General features: G+C 57.5%; 2 long non-coding RNA genes across 3 annotated transcripts in view; one reads left to right on the top strand and one right to left on the bottom strand.

Moving 5' to 3' along the window:
• LOC308185589 overlaps positions 1-3,431 on the bottom strand; it is a 656,808-nt gene extending 653,377 nt beyond the window's left edge. For both annotated transcript variants that reach the window (XR_013943487.1, XR_013943488.1), the window contains exon 1: positions 3,132-3,431. This is a non-coding gene — a long non-coding RNA (uncharacterized lncRNA). The remainder of the gene's footprint in view (positions 1-3,131) is intronic.
• LOC308185590 overlaps positions 1-23,870 on the top strand; it is a 308,961-nt gene that overhangs the window by 226,016 nt on the left and 59,075 nt on the right. The window lies entirely within an intron of this gene.

A 23,870-nucleotide genomic window follows, 5' to 3' on the forward strand; every position in this document is an offset into this window, starting at 1 on the left:
AGGAGGATATGGAATTATACGAGTCACTCTATTTATGGGCCCACTGTCCAACCTCCTGCACTACCCCTTCCTAACCCTGGCCCTATGAGGCGCCCTAATGACTAGCTCAATCTGCCTACGACAGACAGACCTAAAATCACTAATCGCTTATTCATCCGTTAGCCACATAGGCCTAGTTATCGCCGCAGGAATAATCCAAACCCACTGATCATTCTCAGGGGCAATGATCCTAATAATTTCCCATGGACTAACTTCCTCCATACTATTCTGCCTAGCCAACACAAACTATGAACGTACGCACAGCCGAATTCTACTACTCACACGAGGCCTACAACCTCTCCTACCACTCATAGCTACCTGATGATTGCTGGCCAATCTAACAAACATAGCCTTACCCCCAACAACAAACCTCATAGCAGAGCTAACCATTATAATCACCTTATTCAACTGATCTGCCTTCACGATCATCCTAACAGGAATCGCAACCCTACTAACCGCCTCCTACACCTTATTCATACTACTAATGACCCAACGAGGCTCAATCCCCTCCCACATCACATCTATGCAAAACTCAACCACGCGAGAACACCTGCTCATAACACTCCACATTATCCCAATATTCCTCCTAATCCTCAAACCCGAACTGATCTCCGGAATCCCCTCATGCAAGTATAGTTTAAACCAAACATTAGACTGTGATTCTAAGAATAGAAGTTCAAACCTTCTTACCTGCCGAGGGGAGGGTTTAACCAACAAGAGCTGCTAACTCTTACATCTGAGCCTAAAACCTCAGCCCCCTTACTTTTAAAGGATAACAGCAATCCACTGGTCTTAGGAACCACCCATCTTGGTGCAAATCCAAGTAAAAGTAGTGAACCCCACACTACTAATCAACTCCCTCACACTACTCACGCTGACAATCCTCCTAACCCCAATCATCCTGCCATTTCTATTTAAAAACTTTAAAAACACCCCACAAGCCACCACCCGCGCTGTTAAAACCGCATTCCTAATTAGCCTAGCCCCTACAACCGCATTCATCTACTCGGGAGTAGAATCTGTCACCTGCCACTGGGAGTGAAAATTCATTATAAACTTTAAAATCCCCCTGAGCCTAAAAATAGACCAATACTCAATAACATTTCTTCCAATCGCCCTATTTGTAACATGATCAATCCTACAATTCGCCATATGATACATGGCCTCAGAGCCATACGTAACAAAATTTTTCACCTACCTACTGACATTCCTAGTCGCCATACTCCTCCTAACAACCGCAAACAACATATTCCTCCTATTCGTAGGCTGGGAAGGAGTGGGAATCATGTCCTTCCTTCTCATCGGCTGATGACAAGGCCGAGCAGATGCCAACACCGCCGCCCTACAAGCCGTAATCTACAACCGAATCGGAGACATCGGACTGATCCTGAGCATAGCATGACTAGCTTCAACATTCAACACCTGAGAGATCCAACAAGCCGTACACCCCCACCAAACCCCAATCCTCCCCCTCATAGGATTAATCCTCGCAGCCGCAGGAAAATCCGCCCAATTTGGACTCCACCCATGACTGCCCGCAGCAATAGAAGGCCCCACCCCAGTATCAGCCCTACTGCACTCCAGTACCATAGTAGTAGCCGGAATCTTCCTGCTCATCCGCATGCACCCCCTGCTAGCCACCAACCACACAGCCCTAACCGCCTGCCTATGCCTAGGTGCTCTATCAACCCTATTCGCTGCCACATGCGCCCTAACCCAAAATGACATCAAAAAAATCATTGCTTTCTCAACATCCAGCCAACTAGGACTAATAATAGTCACTATCGGACTAAACCTCCCACAACTAGCCTTCCTACACATCTCAACCCATGCCTTCTTTAAAGCCATACTATTCCTATGCTCAGGGTCTATCATCCACAACCTAAACGGAGAACAAGATATCCGAAAGATAGGAGGCCTACAGAAAATACTCCCAGTCACTACTTCCTGCCTAACCATCGGAAACCTGGCGCTGATAGGAACCCCATTCCTAGCCGGATTCTACTCAAAAGACCTCATCATCGAAAGCTTAAACACATCATACCTAAATACTTGAGCCCTACTCCTAACCCTTATAGCCACAGCATTCACCGCAACCTACAGCATCCGCATAACCATCCTAGTCCAAGCTGGACAAACCCGAATCCCCCCAATAGTATCAATAAACGAAAACAACCCACTAATCACCGCCCCCCCTAACCCGACTCGCCCTAGGCAGCATTACAGCAGGAATAATCATTACCTCTTTCATCACACCAACCAAAACCCCCCCAATAACCATACCCCTTATCACCAAAACCGCTGCCATCCTCATAACAATCCTAGGAATCATCCTAGGCCTAGAACTATCGAACATAACACACACCCTCACTCACCCCAAACCAAACCCCCTCATAAACTTCTCCTCTGCATTAGGGTACTTCAACCCCCTAGTACACCGATTCTTCTCCAAAAACCTACTAGAAAAGGGACAAAACATTGCCCTACACTTGATCGACCTCTCCTGACTCAAAAAAATAGGGCCAGAGGGCCTTGCTGAACTACAAGTAGCCGCAAGCAAAGCCGCAACCTCAATACACACAGGGCTAATTAAGGCCTACCTAGGATCCTTCGCCCTCTCCATCCTGGTAATAATCCTAATAACACACAGACTCACTAATGGCCCCTAACATCCGCAAATCCCATCCCCTACTAAAAATAATCAACAACTCCCTAATCGACCTACCCGCCCCCTCCAACATCTCTGCCTGATGAAACTTCGGCTCCCTTCTAGCCATCTGCTTAGCCACACAAATCCTAACAGGCCTGCTACTAGCCATACACTACACCGCAGACACTTCACTCGCCTTCTCCTCAGTAGCTCACACATGCCGAGACGTCCAGTACGGATGGCTCATCCGCAACCTCCACGCCAACGGTGCTTCGCTCTTCTTTATCTGCATCTACTTACACATCGGACGAGGCCTCTACTACGGCTCCTACCTATACAAAGAAACCTGAAACACAGGAGTAATCCTCCTACTCACCCTAATAGCAACTGCCTTCGTAGGGTATGTCCTCCCATGAGGACAAATGTCATTCTGAGGGGCCACCGTAATCACCAACCTATTCTCAGCCATCCCGTACATTGGGCAAACTCTAGTAGAATGAGCCTGAGGAGGATTCTCAGTAGACAATCCAACCTTAACCCGATTCTTCGCCATCCACTTCCTACTGCCCTTCCTAATTGCAGGAATCACCCTAGTCCACCTAACCTTCCTACACGAATCAGGCTCAAATAACCCACTAGGAATCGTATCAGACTGCGACAAAATCCCATTCCACCCATACTTCTCCATTAAAGACAGCTTAGGGCTTACCCTAATAATCACCCCTCTAATAGCACTAGCCCTATTTTCACCGAACCTCCTGGTTCTTGGAATCCTAGTTGGGAGTGGTTGGCCACATGAGATGTACAGGATTTTTACCTGTGATTTAGTCTTGACAAGGCTATGTAATTGGTTTACTAACGTCTCATAAGAAAGAAGCATGAGCGGTTAATGCAGTTGGCTTGAAAACCATCCCCAGTGGTGCCAGTGCACTCTCTGCACTCACTGCACTGCATCCCCAGTGGTGCCAGTGCACTCTCTGGACTCACTGCACTGCATCCCCAGTGGTGCCAGTGCACTCTCTGGACTCACTGCAGTGCATCCCCAGTGGTGCCAGTGCACTCTCTGGACTCACTGCAGTGCATCCCTAGTGGTGCCAGTGCACTCTCTGGACTCACTGCACTGCATCCCCAGCGGTGCCAGTGCACTCTCTGGACTCACTGCAGTGCATCCCCAGTGGTGCCAGTGCACTCTCTGGACTCACTGCACTGCATCCCCAGTGGTGCCAGTGCACTCTCTGCACTCACTGCACTGCATCCCCAGTGGTGCCAGTGCACTCTCTGCACTCACTGCACTGCATCCCCAGTGGTGCCAGTGCGCTCTCTGGAGTCACAGAACTGCATCCCCAGTGGTGCCAGTGCAATCTATGGACTCACTGCACTGCATCCCCAGTGGTGCCAGTGCACTCACTGGACAGACTGCACTGCATCCCCAGTGGTGCCAGTGCGCTCTCCGGAGTCACAGCACTGCATCCCCAGTGGTGCCAGTGCACTCTCTGGACTCACTGCAGTGCATCCCCAGTGGTGCCAGTGCACTCTCTGGACTCACTGAAGTGCATCCCCAGTGGTGCCAGTGCACTCTCTGGACTCACTGCACTGCATCCACAGTAGTGCCAGTGCAATCTCTGGACTCACTGTAGTGCATCCCCAGTGGTGCCAGTGCACTCTCTGGACTCACTGCACTGCATCCCCAGTGGTGCCAGTGCACTCTCTGGACTCACTGCAGTGCATCCCCAGTGGTGCCAGTGCACTCTCTGGACTCACTGTACTGCATCCCCAGTGGTGCCAGTGCACTCTCTGCACTCACTGCAGTGCACCCCAGTGGTGCCAGTGCACTCTCTGGACTCACTGCACTGCATCCCCAGTAGTGCCAGTGCAATCTCTGGACTCACTGCACTGCATCCCCAGTGGTGCCAGTGCACTCTCTGGACTCACTGTACTGCATCCCCAGTGGTGCCAGTGCACTCTGTGGACTCACTGCACTGCATCCCCAGTGGTGCCAGTGCAATCTCTGGACTCACTGCAGTACATCCCCAGTGGTGCCAGTGCACTCTCTGGACTCACTGCACTGCATCCCCAGTGGTGCCAGTGCACTCTGTGGACTCACTGCAGTGCATCCCCAGTGGTGCCAGTGCACTCTCTGGACTCACAGCACTGCATCCCCAGTAGTGCCAGTGCACTCTCTTGACTCACTACAGTGCATCCCCAGTGGTGCCAGTGCACTCTCTGGACTCACTGCACTGCATCCCCACTGCAGCCAGTGCACTCTCTGGACTCACTGCAGTGCATCCCCAGTGGTGCCAGTGCACTCTCTGGACTCACTGCACTGCATCACCAGTGGTGCAAGTGTACTCTCTGGACTCACTGCACTGCATCCCCAGTGGTGTCAGTGCACGCTCTCGAGTCACTGCACTACATCCCCAGTGGTTCCAGTGCACTCACTGGACTCACTGTACTGCATCATCAGTGGTGCCAGTGCACTCTCTGGACTTACTGCACTGCATCCCCAGTGGTGCCAGTGCACTCTCTGGACTCACTGCACTGCAGGCCCAGTGGTGCCAGTGCACTCACTGGACTCACTGTACTGCATCCCGAGTGGTGCCAGTGCACTCTCTGGACTCACTGCAGTGCATCCCCAGTGGTGCCAGTGCACTCTCTGGACTCACTGAAGTGCATTCTCAGTGGTGCCAGTGCACTCTCTGGGCTCACTGCAGGGCATCCCCAGTGGTGCCAGTACACTCACTGGACTCACTGCACTGCATCCCCAGGGGTGCCAGTGCACTCTCTGGACTCACTGCACTGCAACACCAGTGGTGCCAGTGCACTCTCTGGACTCACTGCACTGCATCCCCAGTGGTGCCAGTGCACTCTCTGGACTCACTGAAGTGCATCCCCAGTGGTGCCAGTGCACTCTCTGGACTCACTGTACTGCATCCACAATGGTGACAGTGCAATCTCTGGACTCACTGCAGTGCATCCCCAGTGGTGCCAGTGCACTCTCTGGACTCATTGCAGTGCATCCCCAGTGGTGCCAGTGCACTCTCTGGAGTCACAGCACTGCATCCCCAGTGGTGCCAGTGCACTCTCTGGACTCACTGCACTGCATCCCCAGTGGTGCCAGTGCACTCTCTGGACTCACTGCACTGCATCACCATTGGTGCCAGTGCACTCTCTGGACTCACTGCAGGGCATCCCCAGTGGTGCCAGTGCACTCTCTGGACTCACTGTACTGCACCCCCAGTGGTGCCAGTGCACTCACTGGACTGACTGCACTGCATCCCCAGTGGTGCCAGTGCACTCACTGGACTCACTGGACACATCCCCAGTGGTGCCAGTGCACTCTCTGGACTCACTGCACTGCATCCCCAGTGGTGCCAGTGCACTCTCTGCACTCACTGCACTGCATCCCCAGTGGTGCCAGTGCACTCACTGGACACACTGTACTGCTTCACAGGTGGTGCCAGTGCACTCTCTGCACTCACTGCACAGCATCCCCAGTGGTGCCAGTGCATTCACTGGACTCGCTGGACTGCATCCCCAGTGGTGCCAGAGCACTCTCTGGACTCACTGCACTGCATCCACAGTGGTGCCAGTACACTCACTGGACTCACTGCACTGCATCCCCAGTGGTGCCAGTGCACTCTCTGGACTCACTGCACTGCAACCCCAGTGGTGCCAGTGCACTCTCTGGACTCACTGCACTGCATCCCCAGTGGTGCCAGTGCACTCTCTGGACTCACTGAAGTGCATCCCCAGTGGTGCCAGTGCACTCTCTGGACTCATTGCAGTGCATCCCCAGTGGTGCCAGTGCACTCTCTGGAGTCACAGCACTGCATTCCCAGTGGTGCCAGTGCACTCTCTGGACTCACTGCAGTGCATCCCCAGTGGTGCCAGTGCACTCTCTGGACTCACTGCACTGCATCACCATTGGTGCCAGTGCACTCTCTGGACTCACTGCAGGGCATCCCCAGTGGTGCCAGTGCACTCTCTGGACTCACTGTACTGCACCCCCAGTGGTGCCAGTGCACTCACTGGACTGACTGCACTGCATCCCCAGTGGTGCCAGTGCACTCACTGGACTCACTGGACACATCCCCAGTGGTGCCAGTGCACTCTCTGGACTCACTGCACTGCATCCCCAGTGGTGCCAGTGCACTCTCTGGACTCACTGCACTGCATCCCCAGTGGTGCCAGTTTACTCACTGGACTGACTGCACTGCATCCCCAGTGGTGCCAGTGCACTCACTGGACACACTGTACTGCTTCACAGGTGGTGCCAGTGCACTCTCTGCACTCACTGCACAGCATCCCCAGTGGTGCCAGTGCATTCACTGGACTCACTGGACTGCATCCCCAGTGGTGCCAGAGCACTCTCTGGACTCACTGCACTGCATCCCCAGTGGTGCCAGTGCACTCTCTGCACTCACTGCACTGCATCCACAGTGGTGCCAGTGCACTCTCTGGACTCACTGCACTGCATCCCCAGTGGTGCCAGTGCACTCTCTGGACTCACTGCACTGTATCACCAGTGGTGCCAGTGCACTCTCTGGACTCACTGCACTGCATCCCCAGTGGTGCCAGTGCACTCTCTGGACTCACTGCACTGTATCCCCAGTGGTGCCAGTGCAATCTCTGGACTCACTGTAGTGCATCCCCAGTGGTGCCAGTGCACTCTCTGGACTCACTGCAGTGCATCCCCAGTGGTGCCAGTGCACTCTCTGGACTCACTGTACTGTATCCCCAGTGGTGCCAGTGCACTCTCTGGACTCACTGCAGTGCATTCCCAGTGGTGCCAGTGCACTCTCTGGACTCACTGTACTGCATCCCCAGTGGTGCCAGTGCAATCTCTGGACTCACTGCAGTGCATCACCATTGGTGCCAGTGCAATCTCTGGACTCACTGCAGTGCATCACCAGTGGTGCCAGTGCACTCTCTGGACTCACTGCACTGCATCCCCAGTGGTGCCAGTGCACTCTCTGGACTCACTGCAGTGCATCACCAGTGGTGCCAGTGAACTCTCTGGACTCACTGTACTGCATCCCCAGTGGTGCCAGTGCACTCTCTGGACTCACTGCACTGCATCCCCAGTGGTGCCAGTGCAATCTCTGGACTCACTGCACTGCATCCCCAGTGGTGCCAGTGCACTCTGTGGACTCACTGTACTGCATCCCCAGTAGTGCCAGCGCACTCTCTGGACTCACTGCAGTGCATCCCCAGTGGTGCCAGTGCACTCTCTGGACTCACTGTACTGCATCCCCACTGGTCCAGTGCACTCTCTGGACTCACTGCAGTGCATCCCCAGTGGTGCCAGTGCACTCTCTGGACACACTGCACTGCATCTCCAGTGGCGCCAGTGCACTCTCTGGACTCACTGCAGTGCATCCCCAGTGGTGCCAGTGCACTCTCTGGACTCACTGAGGTGCATCCCCAGTGGTGCCAGTGCACTCTCTGGAGTCACTGAAATGCATCCCCACTGGTCCAGTGCACTCTCTGGACTCACTGCACTGCATCCCCAGTGGTGCCAGTGCACTCTCTGGACTCACTGCACTGCATCCCCAGTGGTGCCAGTGCACTCTCTGGACTCGCGGCACTGCATCCCCAGTGGTGCCAGTGCACTCTCTGGACTCACTGCACTGCATCCCCAGTGGTGCCAGTGCACTCTCTGGACTCACTGTACTGCATCCCCAGTGGTGCCAGTGCAATCTCTGGACTCACTGCAGTGCATCCCCGGTGGTGCCAGTGCACTCTCGGGACTCACTGCACTGCATCCACAGTGGTGCCAGTGCACTCTCTGGACTCACTGCACTGCATCACCAGTGGTGACGGTGTACTCTCTGGACTCACTGCAGTGCATCCCCAGTGGTGCCAGTGCACTCTCTCGAGTCACTGCACTACATCCCCAGTGGTGCCAGTGCACTCACTGTACTGCATCATCGTTGGTGCCAGTGCACTCTCTGGACTTACTGCACTGCATCCCCAGTGGTGCCAGTGCACTCTCTGGACTCACTGCACTGCAGGCCCAGTGGAGCCAGTGCACTCACTGGACTTACAGTACTGCATTACCAGTGCTGCCAGTGCACTCTCTGGACTCACTGCACTGCATCCCCAGTGGTTCCCGTGCATTCACTGGACTCACTGTACTGCATCTCCACTGGTGCCAGTGCACTCTCTGGACTCACTGCAGTGCATCCCCAGTGGTGCCAGTGAGCTCTCTGGACTCACTGCACTGCATCCCCAGTGGTGCCAGTGTACTAACAGGATTCACTGCACTGCATCCCCAGTGGTGCCAATGCACTCTCTGCACTCACTTCACTGCATCCCCAGTGGTGCCAGTGCACTCTCTGGACTCACTGAAGTGCATCCCCAGTGGTGTCAGTGAAGTCTTTGGACTCACTGCACTGCATCCCCAGTGGTGCCAGTGCACTATCTGGAGATACTGAAGTGCATCCCCAGTGGTGCCAGTGCACTCTCTGGACTCACTGCACTGCATCCCCAGTGGTGCCAGTGCACTCTCTGGACTCATTCTACTGCATCCCCACTGGTCCAGTGCACTCTGTGGACTCACTGTACTGCATCCCCACTGGTGCCAGTGCACCTTCTGGACTCACTGCAGTGCATCCCCAGTGCTGCCAGTGCACTCTCTGGACTCACTGCACTGAAGCCCCTGTGTTGCCAGTGCACTCTCTGGACTCACTGCACTGTATCCCCAGTGGTGCCAGTGCAATCTCTGGACTCACTGTAGTGCATCCCCTGTGGTGACAGTGCACTCTCTGGACTCACTGCAGTGCATCCCCAGTGGTGCCAGTGCACTCTCTGGACTCACTGTACTGCATCGCCAGTGGTGCCAGTGCACTCTCTGGACTCACTGCACTGCATCCCCAGTGGTGCCAGTGCACTCTCTGGACTCACTCCACTGCAGCCCCAGTGGTGCCAGTGCACTCTCTGGACTCACTGCACTGCATCACAGGTGGTGCCAGTGCACTCTCTGGACTCACTGCACTGCATCCCCAGTGGTGCCAGTGCACTCTCTGGACTCACTTCTCTGCATTCCCAGTGGTGCCAGTGAAGTATCTGGACTCACTGCACTGCATCCCCAGTGGTGCCAGTGCACTCTCTGGACTCACTGCACTGCAACCCCAGTGGTGCCAGTGCACTCTCTGGACTCACTGCACCGCATCCCCAGTGGTGCCAGTGCACTCTCTGGACTCACTGTACTGCATCACCAGTGGTGCCAGTGCACTCTCTGGACTCACTGCACTGCATCCCCAGTGGTGCCAGTGCACTCTCTGGACTCACTGCACTGCAGCCCCAGTGGTGCCAGTGCACTCTCTGGACTCACTGCACTGCATCACATGTGGTGCCAGTGCACTCTCTGGACTCACTGCACTGCATCCCCAGTGGTGCCAGTGCACTCTCTGGACTCACTGCACTGCATCCCCAGATGTGCCAGTGCACTCTCTGGACTCACTTCTCTGCATTCCCAGTGGTGCCAGTGAAGTCTCTGGACTCACTGCACTGCATCCCCAGTGGTGCCAGTGCACTCTCTGGACTCACTGCAGTGCATCCCCAGTGGTGCCAGTGCACTCTCTGGACTCACAGCACTGCATCCCCAGTGGTGCCAGTGCACTCTCTGGACTCACTGCAGTGCATCACCAGTGGTGCCAGTGCACTCTCTGGACTCACTGCACTGCATCCCCAGTGGTGCAAGTGCACTCTCTCGAGTCACTGCACTACATCCCCAGTGGTGCCAGTGCACTCACTGGACTCACTGTACTGCATCACCAGTGGTGCCAGTGCACTCTCTGGACTCACTGAAGTGCATCCCCAGTGGTGCAAGTGCACTCTCTGGACTCACTGCACTGCATCCCCAGTGGTGCCAGTGCACTCTCTGGACTCACTATACTGCATCACCAATGGTGCCAGAGCACTCTCTGGACTCACTGCACTGCATCCCCAGTGCTACCAGTGCATTCACTGGACTCACTGGACCGCATCTCCAGTGGTGCCAGTGCACTCTCTGGGCTCACTGCAGTGCATCCCCAGTGGTGCCAGTGCACTCTCTGGACTCACTGCACTGCATCCCCAGTGGTGCCAGTGCACTCACTAGATTCACTGCACTGCATCCCCCGTGGTGCCAGTGCACTCTCTGGACCTACTGTACTGCATCCCCAGTGGTGACAGTGCACTCTCTGGACTCACTGCAGGGCATCCCCAGTGTTGCCTGTGCACTCTCTGCAGTAACTGCAGTGCATCCCCAGTGGTGCCAAAGCACTCTCTGGACTCCCGGTACCGCATCCCCAGTGGTGCCAGTGCACTCTCTGGACTCACTGCACCGCATCCCGTGTGGTGCCAGTGCACTCTCTGGAATGACTGCAGTGCATCCCCAGTTGTGCCAGTGCACTCTCTGGACTCGCGTCACTGCATCCCCAGTGGTGCCAGTGCACTCTCTGGACTCACTGTAGTGCATCCCCACATGTGCCAGTGCACTCTCTGGAATCACTGCACTGCATCCCCAGTGGTGCCCGTGCACTCTCTGGACTCACTGCATTGCATCCCCAGTGGTGCCAGAGCACTCTCTGGACTCACTGCAGTGCATCCCCAGTGGTGCCAGTGCACTCTCTGGACTCACTGCACTGCATCCCCAGTGGTGCCAGTGCACTCTCTGGACTCACTGTACTGCATCCCCAGTGGAGCCCGTGCACTCTCTGGACTCACTGAAGTGCATCCCCAGTGGTGCCAGTGCACTCTCTGGACTCACTGCACTGCATCCCCAGTGGTGCCAGTGCACTCTCTGGACTCACTGCAGTGCATCCCCAGTGGTGCCAGTGCACTCTCTGGACTCACTGCACTGCATCCCCAGTGGTGCCAGTGCACTCTCTGGACCCACCGCACTGCACCCTGAGTGGTGCCAGTGCACTCTCTGGACTCACTGCACTGCATCCCCAGTGGTGCCAGTGCACTCTCTGGACTCACTGCACTGCATCCCCAGTGGTGCCAGAGCACTCTCTGGACTCACTGCAGTGCATCCCCAGTGCTGCCAGTGCACTCTCTGGACTCACTGTACTGCATCCCCAGTGTAGCCAGTGCACTCTGGAGTAACTGCAGTGCATCCCAGTGGTGCCAGTGCACTCTCTGGACTCCCGGCACCGCATCCCCAGTGGTGCCAGTGCACTCTCTGGACTCACTGTACTGCATCCCCAGTGGTGCCAGTGCACTCTCTGGACTCACTGCACTGCATTCCCAGTGGTGCCAGTGCACTCTCTGGACTCACTGCAGTGCATCCCCAGTGGTGCCAGTACACTCAGTGGGCTGACTGCACTGCATCCCCAGTGGTGCCACTGCACTCTCTGGACTCACTGCAGGGCATCCCCAGTGGTGCCAGTGCACTCTCTGGACTCACTGCACTGCATCCCCAGTGGTGCCAATTCACTCTCTGGACTCACTGCAGTGCATCCCCAGTGGTGCCAGTGCACTCTCTGGACTCACTGCACTGCATCCCCAGTGGTGCCAGTGCACTCTCTGGACTCACCGCACTGCACCCTGAGTGGTGCCAGTGCACTCTCTGGACTCACTGCACTGCATCCCCAGTGGTGCCAGTGCACTCTCTGGACTCACTGCACTGCATCCCCAGTGGTGCCAGAGCACTCTCTGGACTCACTGCAGTGCATCCCCAGTGCTGCCAGTGCACTCTCTGGACTCACTGTACTGCATCCCCAGTGTAGCCAGTGCACTCTGGAGTAACTGCAGTGCATCCCAGTGGTGCCAGTGCACTCTCTGGACTGCCGGCACCGCATCCCCAGTGGTGCCAGTGCACTCTCTGGACTCACTGTACTGCATCCCCAGTGGTGCCAGTGCACTCTCTGGACTCACTGCACTGCATTCCCAGTGGTGCCAGTGCACTCTCTGGACTCACTGCAGTGCATCCCCAGTGGTGCCAGTACACTCAGTGGGCTGACTGCACTGCATCCCCAGTGGTGCCACTGCACTCTCTGGACTCACTGCAGTGCATCCCCAGTGGTGCCAGTGCACTCTCTGGACTCACTGCACTGCATCCCCAGTGGTGCCAGTGCATTCTCTGGACTCACCGCACTGCACCCTGAGTGGAGCCAGTGCACTCTCTGGACTCACTGCACCGCATCCCCAGTGGTGCCATTGCACTCTCTGGAGTCACTGCGCTGCATCTCCAGTTGTGGCAGTGCACTCTCTGGACTCACTGCATGCATCCCCAGTGTTGCCTGTGCACTCTCTGCAGTAACTGCAGTGCATCCCCAGTGGTGCCAAAGCACTCTCTGGACTCCCGGCACCGCATCGCCAGTGGTGCCAGGGCACTCTCTGGACTCACTGCAGTGCATCCCCAGTGGTGCCAGTGCACTCTCTGGACTTGCCGGGGTGCATCCCCAGTGGTGCCAATGCACTCTCTGGACCTCCGGCACCGCATCCCCAGTGGTGCCAGTGCACTCTCTGGACTCGCGGCACTGCATCCCCAGTGGTGCCAGTGCACTCTCTGGACTCACTGCACTACATCCCCAGTGGTGCCAGTGCACTCTCTGGACTCACTGCACTGCATCCCCAGTGGTGCCAGTGCACTCTCTGGACTCACTGTACTGCATCACCAGTGGTGCCAGTGCACTCTCTGGACTCACTGCACTGCAACCCCAGTGGTGCCAGTGCACTCTCTGGACTCACTGCACCGCATCCCCAGTGGTGCCAGTGCACTCTCTGGACTCACTGTACTGCATCACCAGTGGTGCCAGTGCACTCTCTGGACTCACTGCACTGCATCCCCAGTGGTGCCAGTGCACTCTCTGGACTCACTGCACTGCAGCCCCAGTGGTGCCAGTGCACTCTCTGGACTCACTGCACTGCATCACATGTGGTGCCAGTGCACTCTCTGGACTCACTGCACTGCATCCCCAGTGGTGCCAGTGCACTCTCTGGACTCACTGCACTGCATCCCCAGATGTGCCAGTGCACTCTCTGGACTCACTTCTCTGCATTCCCAGTGGTGCCAGTGAAGTCTCTGGACTCACTGCACTGCATCCCCAGTGGTGCCAGTGCACTCTCTGGACTCACTGCAGTGCATCCCCAGTGGTGCCAGTGCACTCTCTGGACTCACAGCACTGCATCCCCAGTGGTGCCAGTGCACTCTCTGGACTCACTGCAGTGCATCACCAGTGGTGCCAGTGCACTCTCTGGACTCACTGCACTGCATCCCCAGTGGTGCAAGTGCACTCTCTCGAGTCACTGCACTACATCCCCAGTGGTGCCAGTGCACTCACTGGACTCACTGTACTGCATCACCAGTGGTGCCAGTGCACTCTCTGGACTCACTGAAGTGCATCCCCAGTGGTGCAAGTGCACTCTCTGGACTCACTGCACTGCATCCCCAGTGGTGCCAGTGCACTCTCTGGACTCTCTATACTGCATCACCAATGGTGCCAGAGCACTCTCTGGACTCACTGCACTGCATCCCCAGTGCTACCAGTGCATTCACTGGACTCACTGGACCGCATCTCCAGTGGTGCCAGTGCACTCTCTGGGCTCACTGCAGTGCATCCCCAGTGGTGCCAGTGCACTCTCTGGACTCACTGCACTGCATCCCCAGTGGTGCCAGTGCACTCACTAGATTCACTGCACTGCATCCCCCGTGGTGCCAGTGCACTCTCTGGACCTACTGTACTGCATCCCCAGTGGTGACAGTGCACTCTCTGGACTCACTGCAGGGCATCCCCAGTGTTGCCTGTGCACTCTCTGCAGTAACTGCAGTGCATCCCCAGTGGTGCCAAAGCACTCTCTGGACTCCCGGTACCGCATCCCCAGTGGTGCCAGTGCACTCTCTGGACTCACTGCACCGCATCCCGTGTGGTGCCAGTGCACTCTCTGGAATGACTGCAGTGCATCCCCAGTTGTGCCAGTGCACTCTCTGGACTCGCGTCACTGCATCCCCAGTGGTGCCAGTGCACTCTCTGGACTCACTGTAGTGCATCCCCACATGTGCCAGTGCACTCTCTGGAATCACTGCACTGCATCCCCAGTGGTGCCCGTGCACTCTCTGGACTCACTGCATTGCATCCCCAGTGGTGCCAGAGCACTCTCTGGACTCACTGCAGTGCATCCCCAGTGGTGCCAGTGCACTCTCTGGACTCACTGCACTGCATCCCCAGTGGTGCCAGTGCACTCTCTGGACTCACTGTACTGCATCCCCAGTGGAGCCCGTGCACTCTCTGGACTCACTGAAGTGCATCCCCAGTGGTGCCAGTGCACTCTCTGGACTCACTGCACTGCATCCCCAGTGGTGCCAGTGCACTCTCTGGACTCACTGCAGTGCATCCCCAGTGGTGCCAGTGCACTCTCTGGACTCACTGCACTGCATCCCCAGTGGTGCCAGTGCACTCTCTGGACCCACCGCACTGCACCCTGAGTGGTGCCAGTGCACTCTCTGGACTCACTGCACTGCATCCCCAGTGGTGCCAGTGCACTCTCTGGACTCACTGCACTGCATCCCCAGTGGTGCCAGAGCACTCTCTGGACTCACTGCAGTGCATCCCCAGTGCTGCCAGTGCACTCTCTGGACTCACTGTACTGCATCCCCAGTGTAGCCAGTGCACTCTGGAGTAACTGCAGTGCATCCCAGTGGTGCCAGTGCACTCTCTGGACTCCCGGCACCGCATCCCCAGTGGTGCCAGTGCACTCTCTGGACTCACTGTACTGCATCCCCAGTGGTGCCAGTGCACTCTCTGGACTCACTGCACTGCATTCCCAGTGGTGCCAGTGCACTCTCTGGACTCACTGCAGTGCATCCCCAGTGGTGCCAGTACACTCAGTGGGCTGAGTGCACTGCATCCCCAGTGGTGCCACTGCACTCTCTGGACTCACTGCAGGGCATCCCCAGTGGTGCCAGTGCACTCTCTGGACTCACTGCACTGCATCCCCAGTGGTGCCAATTCACTCTCTGGACTCACTGCAGTGCATCCCCAGTGGTGCCAGTGCACTCTCTGGACTCACTGCACTGCATCCCCAGTGGTGCCAGTGCACTCTCTGGACTCACCGCACTGCACCCTGAGTGGTGCCAGTGCACTCTCTGGACTCACTGCACTGCATCCCCAGTGGTGCCAGTGCACTCTCTGGACTCACTGCACTGCATCCCCAGTGGTGCCAGAGCACTCTCTGGACTCACTGCAGTGCATCCCCAGTGCTGCCAGTGCACTCTCTGGACTCACTGTACTGCATCCCCAGTGTAGCCAGTGCACTCTGGAGTAACTGCAGTGCATCCCAGTGGTGCCAGTGCACTCTCTGGACTGCCGGCACCGCATCCCCAGTGGTGCCAGTGCACTCTCTGGACTCACTGTACTGCATCCCCAGTGGTGCCAGTGCACTCTCTGGACTCACTGCACTGCATTCCCAGTGGTGCCAGTGCACTCTCTGGACTCACTGCAGTGCATCCCCAGTGGTGCCAGTACACTCAGTGGGCTGACTGCACTGCATCCCCAGTGGTGCCACTGCACTCTCTGGACTCACTGCAGTGCATCCCCAGTGGTGCCAGTGCACTCTCTGGACTCACTGCACTGCATCCCCAGTGGTGCCAGTGCATTCTCTGGACTCACCGCACTGCACCCTGAGTGGAGCCAGTGCACTCTCTGGACTCACTGCACCGCATCCCCAGTGGTGCCATTGCACTCTCTGGAGTCACTGCGCTGCATCTCCAGTTGTGGCAGTGCACTCTCTGGACTCACTGCATGCATCCCCAGTGTTGCCTGTGCACTCTCTGCAGTAACTGCAGTGCATCCCCAGTGGTGCCAAAGCACTCTCTGGACTCCCGGCACCGCATCGCCAGTGGTGCCAGGGCACTCTCTGGACTCACTGCAGTGCATCCCCAGTGGTGCCAGTGCACTCTCTGGACTTGCCGGGGTGCATCCCCAGTGGTGCCAATGCACTCTCTGGACCTCCGGCACCGCATCCCCAGTGGTGCCAGTGCACTCTCTGGACTCGCGGCACTGCATCCCCAGTGGTGCCAGTGCACTCTCTGGACTCACTGCACTACATCCCCAGTGGTGCCAGTGCACTCTCTGGACTCACTGCACTGCATCCCCAGTGGTGCCAGTGCACTCTCTGTACTCACTGTACTGCATCCCCAGTGGTGCCAGTGCACTCTCTGGACTCACTGCACTGCATCCCCAGTGGTGCCAGTGCACTCTCTGGACTCACTGCACTGCATCCCCAGTGGTGCCAGTACACTCACTGGGCTGACTGCACTGCATCCCCAGTGGCGCCAGTGCATTCTCTGGACTCACTGCACTGCATCCCCAGTGGTGCCAGTGCACTCTCTGGACTCACTGCAGGGCATCCCCAGTGGTGCCAGTGCACTCTCTGGACTCACTGCACTGCATCCCCAGTGGTGCCAGTGCACTCTCTGGACTCACTGCACTGCATCCCCAGTGGTGCCAGTGCACTCTGTGGACTCACTGCAGTGCATCCCCAGTGGTGCCAGTGCACTCTCTGGACTCACTGCAGTGCATCCCCAGTGGTGCCAGTGCACTCTCTGGACTCACTGCACTGCATCCCCAGTGGTGCCAGTGCACTCTCTGGACTCACTGCACTGCATCCCCAGTGGTGCCAGTGCACTCTCTGGACTCACTGCAATGCATCCCCAGTGGTGCCAGTGCACTCTCTCGAGTCACTGCACTATATCCCCAGTGGTGCCAGTGCACTCACTGGACTTACTGTACTGCATCATCAATGGTGCCAGTGCACTCTCTGAACTCACTGCAGTGCATCCCCAGTGGTGCCAGTGCACTCTCTGGACTCACTGTACTGCATCCCCAGTGGTGCCAGTGCACTCACTGGACTCATTATACTGCATCACCAGTGGTGCCTGTGCACTCTCTGGACTCACTGCACTGCATCCCCAGTGGTGCCAGTGCATTCACTGGACTCACTGTACTGCATCTCCAGTGGTGCCAGTGCACTCTCTGGACTCCCGGCACCGCATCCCCAGTGGTGCCAGTGCACTCTCTGGACTCACTGCACCCCATCCCCAGTGGTGCCAGTGCACTCTCTGGACTCACTGCACTGCATCCCCAGTGGTGCCAGAGCACTCTCTGGACTCACTGCAGGGCATCCCCAGTGCTGCCAGTGCACTCTCTGGACTCACTGTACAGCATCCCCAGTGTAGCCAGTGCACTCTGGAGTAACTGCAGTGCATCCCAGTGGTGCCAGTGCACTCTCTGGACTCCCGGCACCGCATCCACAGTGGTGCCAGTGCACTCTCTGGACTCACTGTACTGCATCCCCAGTGGTGCCAGTGCACTCTCTGGACTCACTGCACTGCATTCCCAGTGGTGCCAGTGCACTCTCTGGACTCACTGCAGTGCATCCCCAGTGGTGCCAGTACACTCAGTGGGCTGACTGCACTGCATCCCCAGTGGTGCCACTGCACTCTCTGGACTCACTGCAGGGCATCCCCAGTGGTGCCAGTGCACTCTCTGGACTCACTGCAGTGCATCCCCAGTGGTGCCAGTGCACTCTCTGGACTCACTGCACTGCATCCCCAGTGGTGCCAGTGCATTCTCTGGACTCACCGCACTGCACCCTGAGTGGTGCCAGTGCACTCTCTGGACTCACTGCACCGCATCCCCAGTGGTGCCATTGCACTCTCTGGAGTCACTGCGCTGCATCTCCAGTGGTGGCAGTGCACTCTCTGGACTCACTGCATGCATCCCCAGTGTTGTCTGTGCACTCTCTGCAGTAACTGCAGTGCATCCCCAGTGGTGCCAAAGCACTCTCTGGACTCCCGGCACCGCATCGCCAGTGGTGCCAGGGCACTCTCTGGACTCACTGCAGTGCATCCCCAGTGGTGCCAGTGCACTCTCTGGACTTGCCGGGGTGCATCCCCAGTGGTGCCAATGCACTCTCTGGACCTCCGGCACCGCATCCCCAGTGGTGCCAGTGCACTCTCTGGACTCGCGGCACTGCATCCCCATTGGTGCCAGTGCACTCTCTGGACTCACTGCACTACATCCCCAGTGGTGCCAGTGCACTCTCTGGACTCACTGCACTGCATCCCCAGTGGTGCCAGTGCACTCTCTGTACTCACTGTACTGCATCCCCAGTGGTGCCAGTGCACTCTCTGGACTCACTGCAGTGCATCCCCAGTGGTGCCAGTGCACTCTCTGGACTCACTGCACTGCATCCCCAGTGGTGCCATTACACTCACTGGGCTGACTGCACTGCATCCCCAGTGGCGCCAGTGCATTCTCTGGACTCACTGCACTGCATCCCCAGTGGTGCCAGTGCACTCTCTGGACTCACTGCAGGGCATCCCCAGTGGTGCCAGTGCACTCTCTGGACTCACTGCACTGCATCCCCAGTGGTGCCAGTGCACTCTCTGGACTCACTGCACTGCATCCCCAGTGGTGCCAGTGCACTCTCTGGACTCACTGCAGTGCATCCCCAGTGGTGCCAGTGCACTCTCTGGACTCACTGCAGTGCATCCCCAGTGGTGCCAATGCACTCTCTGGACTCACTGCACTGCATCCCCAGTGGTGCCAGTGCACTCTCTGGACTCACTGCACTGCATCCCCAGTGGTGCCAGTGCACTCTCTGGACTCACTGCAATGCATCCCCAGTGGTGCCAGTGCACTCTCTCGAGTCACTGCACTATATCCCCAGTGGTGCCAGTGCACTCACTGGACTTACTGTACTGCATCATCAATGGTGCCAGTGCACTCTCTGAACTCACTGCAGTGCATCCCCAGTGGTGCCAGTGCACTCTCTGGACTCACTGTACTGCATCCCCAGTGGTGCCAGTGCACTCACTGGACTCATTATACTGCATCACCAGTGGTGCCAGTGCACTCTCTGGACTCACTGCACTGCATCCCCAGTGGTGCCAGTGCATTCACTGGACTCACTGTACTGCATCTCCAGTGGTGCCAGTGCACTCTCTGGACTCACTGCACCGCATCACCAGTGGTGCCTGTGCACTCTCTGGACTCACTGCACTGCATACCCAGTGATGCCAGTGCACTCTCAGGACTCACTGCACTGCATCCCCAGTGGTGCCAGTGCACTCTCTGGACTCACTGCAGGGCATCCCCAGTGGTGCCAGTGCACTCTCTGGACTCAGTGCACTGCATCCCCAGTGGTGCCAGTGCACTCTCTGGACTCACTGCACTGCATCCCCAGTGGTGCCAGTGCATTCTCTGGACTCACCGCACTGCACCCTGAGTGGTGCCAGTGCACTCTCTGGACTCACTGCACCGCATCCCCAGTGGTGCCATTGCACTCTCTGGAGTCACTGCGCTGCATCCCCAGTGGTGGCAGTGCACTCTCTGGACTCACTGCAGTGCATCCCCAGTGTTGCCTGTGCACTCTCTGGAGTAACTGCAGTGCATCCCCAGTGGTGCCAAAGCACTCTCTGGACTCCCGGCACCGCATCGCCAGTGGTGCCAGGGCACTCTCTGGGCTCACTGCAGTGCATCCCCAGTGGTGCCAGTGCACTCTCTGGAGTCAGTGCAGTGCATCCCCAGTGGTGCCAATGCACTCTCTGGACCTCCGGCACCGCATCCCCAGTGGTGCCAGTGCACTCTCTGGACTCGCAGCACTGCATCCCCAGTGGTGCCAGTGCACTCTCTGGACTCACTGCACTGCATCCCCAGTGGTGCCAGTGCACTCTCTGCACTCACTGCACTGCATCCCCAGTGGTGCCAGTGCACTCTCTGGACTCACTGCACTGCATCCCCAGTGGTGCCAGTGCACTCTCTGGACTCACTGCACTGCATCCCCAGTGGTGCCAGTGCACTCTCTGGACTCACTGCACTGCATCCCCAGTGGTGCCAGTGCACTCTCTGCACTCACTGCACTGCATCCCCAGTGGTGCCAGTTTACTCACTGGACTGACTGCACTGCATCCCCAGTGGTGCCAGTGCACTCACTGGACACACTGTACTGCTTCACAGGTGGTGCCAGTGCACTCTCTGCACTCACTGCACAGCATCCCCAGTGGTGCCAGTGCATTCACTGGACTCACTGGACTGCATCCCCAGTGGTGCCAGAGCACTCTCTGGACTCACTGCACTGCATCCCCAGTGGTGCCAGTGCACTCTCTGCACTCACTGCACTGCATCCCCAGTGGTGCCAGTGCACTCTCTGGACTCACTGCACTGCATCCCCAGTGGTGCCAGTGCACTCTCTGGACTCACTGCACTGCATCCCCAGTGGTGCCAGTGCACTCTCTGGACTCACTGCACTGTATCCCCAGTGGTGCCAGTGCAATCTCTGGACTCACTGCAGTGCATCACCATTGGTGCCAGTGCAATCTCTGGACTCACTGAAGTGCATCCCCAGTGGTGCCAGTGCACTCTCTGGACTCACTGCACTGCATCCCCAGTGGTGCCAGTGCACTCTCTGGACTCACTGCACTGCATCCCCAGTGGTGCCAGTGCACTCTCTGGACTCACTGTACTGCATCCCCAGTGGTGCCAGTGCACTCCCTGGACTCACTGCAATGCATCCCCAGTGGTGCCAGTGCACTCTCTGGACTCACTGAAGTGCATCCCCAGTGGTGCCAGTGCACTCTCTGGACTCACTGCAGTGCATCCCCAGTGGTGCCAGTGCACTCTGTGGACTCACTGCACTGCATCCCCAGTGGTGCCAGTGCACTCTCTGGACTCACTGCACTGCATCCCCAGTGGTGCCAGTGCACTCTGTGGACTCACTGTACTGCATCCCCAGTGGTGCCAGCGCACTCTCTGGACTCACTGCAGATCATCCCCAGTGGTGCCAGTGCACTCTCTGGACTCACTGTACTGCATCCCCACTGGTCCAGTGCACTCTCTGGACTCACTGCACTGCATCCCCAGTGGTGCCAGTGCACTCTCTGGACACACTGCACTGCATCTCCAGTGGCGCCAGTGCACTCTCTGGACTCACTGCAGTGCATCCCCAGTGGTGCCAGTGCACTCTCTGGACTCACTGAGGTGCATCCCCAGTGGTGCCAGTGCACTCTCTGGACTCACTGCACTGCATCCCCAGTGGTGGCAGTGCACTCTCTGGACTCACAGCAGTGCATCCCCAGTGTTGCCTGTGCACTCTCTGGAGTAACTGCAGTGCATCCCCAGTGGTGCCAAAGCACTCTCTGGACTCCCCGCACCGCATCGCCAGTGGTGCCAGGGCACTCTCTGGGCTCACTGCAGTGCATCACCAGTGGTGCCAGTGCACTCTCTGGAGTCAGTGCAGTGCATCCCCAGTGGTGCCAATGCACTCTCTGGACCTCCGGCACCGCATCCCCAGTGGTGCCAGTGCACTCTCTGGACTCGCGGCACTGCATCCCCAGTGGTGCCAGTGCACTCTCTGGACTCACTGCACTGCATCCCCAGTGGTGCCAGTGCACTCTCTGCACTCACTGCACTGCATCCCCAGTGGTGCCAGTGCACTCTCTGGACTCACTGCACTGCATCCCCAGTGGTGCCAGTGCACTCTCTGCACTCACTGCACTGCATCCCCAGTGGTGCCAGTGCACTCTCTGGACTCACTGCAGTGCATCGCCAGTGGTGCCAGTGAACTCTCTGGACTCACTGCACTGCATCCCCAGTGGTGCCAGTGCACTCTCTGGACTCACTGCAGTGCATCCCCAGTAGTGCCAGTGCACTCTCTGGACTCACTGCAGTGCATCCCCAGTGGTGCCAGTGCACTCTCTGGACTCACTGCAGTGCATCCCCGGTGGTGCCAGTGCACTCTCGGGACTCACTGCACTGCATCCACAGTGGTGCCAGTGCACTCTCTGGACTCACTGCACTGCATCACCAGTGGTGCCGGTGTACTCTCTGGACTCACTGCACTGCATCCCCAGTGGTGCCAGTGCACTCTCTGGACTCACTGCACTGCATCACCAGTGGTGCCGGTGTACTCTCTGGACTCACTGCACTGCATCCCCAGTGGTGCCAGTGCACTCTCTCGAGTCACTGCACTACATCCCCAGTGGTGCCAGTGCACTCACTGTACTGCATCATCGTTGGTGCCAGTGCACTCTCTGGACTCACTGCACTGCATCACATGTGGTGCCAGTGCACTCTCTGGACTCACTGCACTGCATCCCCAGTGGTGCCAGTGCACTCTCTGGACTCACTGCACTGCATCCCCAGATGTGCCAGTGCACTCTCTGGACTCACTTCTCTGCATTCCCAGTGGTGCCAGTGAAGTCTCTGGACTCACTGCACTGCATCCCCAGTGGTGCCAGTGCACTCTCTGGACTCACTGCAGTGCATCCCCAGTGGTGCCAGTGCACTCTCTGGACTCACAGCACTGCATCCCCAGTGGTGCCAGTGCACTCTCTGGACTCACTGCAGTGCATCACCAGTGGTGCCAGTGCACTCTCTGGACTCACTGCACTGCATCCCCAGTGGTGCAAGTGCACTCTCTCGAGTCACTGCACTACATCCCCAGTGGTGCCAGTGCACTCACTGGACTCACTGTACTGCATCACCAGTGGTGCCAGTGCACTCTCTGGACTCACTGAAGTGCATCCCCAGTGGTGCAAGTGCACTCTCTGGACTCACTGCACTGCATCCCCAGTGGTGCCAGTGCACTCTCTGGACTCACTATACTGCATCACCAATGGTGCCAGAGCACTCTCTGGACTCACTGCACTGCATCCCCAGTGCTACCAGTGCATTCACTGGACTCACTGGACCGCATCTCCAGTGGTGCCAGTGCACTCTCTGGGCTCACTGCAGTGCATCCCCAGTGGTGCCAGTGCACTCTCTGGACTCACTGCACTGCATCCCCAGTGGTGCCAGTGCACTCACTAGATTCACTGCACTGCATCCCCCGTGGTGCCAGTGCACTCTCTGGACCTACTGTACTGCATCCCCAGTGGTGACAGTGCACTCTCTGGACTCACTGCAGGGCATCCCCAGTGTTGCCTGTGCACTCTCTGCAGTAACTGCAGTGCATCCCCAGTGGTGCCAAAGCACTCTCTGGACTCCCGGTACCGCATCCCCAGTGGTGCCAGTGCACTCTCTGGACTCACTGCACCGCATCCCGTGTGGTGCCAGTGCACTCTCTGGAATGACTGCAGTGCATCCGCAGTTGTGCCAGTGCACTCTCTGGACTCGCGTCACTGCATCCCCAGTGGTGCCAGTGCACTCTCTGGACTCACTGTAGTGCATCCCCACATGTGCCAGTG

This window comes from Anser brachyrhynchus, assembly GCF_964034855.1.
Source record: "Anser brachyrhynchus genome assembly, chromosome: Z".
NCBI lineage: Eukaryota > Metazoa > Chordata > Aves > Anseriformes > Anatidae > Anser > Anser brachyrhynchus.